At 67.5% G+C, this 1,327-nt stretch overlaps 1 non-coding gene across 1 annotated transcript; it reads right to left on the bottom strand.

Annotated features, from left to right (window-relative positions):
• Positions 1 to 1,251: 1,251 nt before the first annotated feature.
• Positions 1,252 to 1,327, bottom strand: LOC112945081 (the record flags this gene model as incomplete). Its single annotated transcript, XR_003248946.1, has 1 exon — positions 1,252 to 1,327. It is a non-coding gene; the product is annotated as a U1 spliceosomal RNA (small nuclear RNA).

Raw genomic sequence — 1,327 nt, 5'->3', positions numbered from 1 at the left:
AGGACGACGAGCTGGAGGAGCAGCCGCCGGAGGAGCAGGACGAGTACTAGCCCCGGCGCGCGCCCCGCGCCCCCCGCCGGCCCCCCGCCACAGACATTGGAGGTCTCGCGTCCGTACGCCCCGCACCGTCACACGTCACCCCGCGTCCAGCCAGCCGGGCCGCCGCTCTCCAGCGCCAGCGGCTCCCCCGCGGAAGCCGCCGGCCGCCTAATAAATATATATAACTACATAGAGGAGAACACGGTTGTAAATACGCCCGTGGCCCCGGGGCGGGGGGCCCTCGCCACCTCCACCCCCTATTTATTTGAGTCGTCGTCCTTGGTGTGCGCGCCGCGGCCGSCCCCGCTCCCGCTGTAGCGCAGGCAGAGAGGCCGCGCGCCGCTCCCGGGGCTGCAGCCGCACGCGCCGGCGCCGGGAGCAGCCGCGCGGGCGCCGCGGGCCCCGAGGGACGCGGCCGCCCAGGGCAGGAGAGGCGGCGCTGGCACTCGCTCCCAGAGCTAAGGAGAGGGCACCCGGCCGAGCAAGCGGCCGCTTGGGCGCAGGCGGGGGGCACCCGGGCCCCCAGGGTGCCGGAGCGCACGGAGCCCCAGGGCCCTGGCCCTGCGGGCGGTCGCGCTGCTTTGAGGAGAGCGGCGCCCCGGCCATCTCCCCGTCTGCATTGCTTCTCCGGTCGGTCGCACTGGTTGCAAAGCCTGCATCTGTGTTTAAGTTTTATTTAAAATAAACTCGTGTGGTAAAAGAAAGTCGTGTCTGTGTCTGCGCTGGTTCCTGCTCCCGCAGCCCTGCGGGAAGCACACGCAGGCCTGGAAATATCACAGAATCACRCAGAATRGTTAAGATTGGAAGGGACCTCTGGAGAGCAGCTAGTCCAACCTCCCTGCTCCCGCAGGGACACCCAGAGCACGGGGCACGGCGCGGCACCCAGGTGTGTGGGATCAGCCAGGGACCCACCGGCACCCAGGTGTGTGGGATCAGCCAGGGACCCACCGGCACCCAGGTGTGTGGGATCAGCCAGGGACCCACGGCACAGCACCCAGGTGTGTGGGATCAGCCAGGGACCCACCGGCATCCAGGTGTGTGGGATCAGCCAGGGACCCACATCGTGTCACGGGGGGTGGGAATGTGGGGGCTGCAGTCGGCCGGGGACCCGGGTGGGCTGCGGATGTGAGGGCTACAACAGAACGTGCAGGAAAGACAACTGAGGCCCCGCGCAGTCTCAAGTTACTTCAGCCTATTTTTGAACCACCAAGCCAGGGGAGAGCGCGAACGCAGTCCCCCACTACCACAAATTATGCAGTCGAGTTTCCCGCATTTGGGGAAATCGCAG

Source organism: Nothoprocta perdicaria, unplaced genomic scaffold (genome assembly GCF_003342845.1).
Source record: "Nothoprocta perdicaria isolate Ctin4 unplaced genomic scaffold, notPer1 scaffold_1806, whole genome shotgun sequence".
NCBI classification, from domain to species: domain Eukaryota; kingdom Metazoa; phylum Chordata; class Aves; order Tinamiformes; family Tinamidae; genus Nothoprocta; species Nothoprocta perdicaria.
The sequence above is the reverse complement of the archived record's forward strand: the minus strand, read 5'-3'. Positions and strand labels throughout refer to the sequence as shown.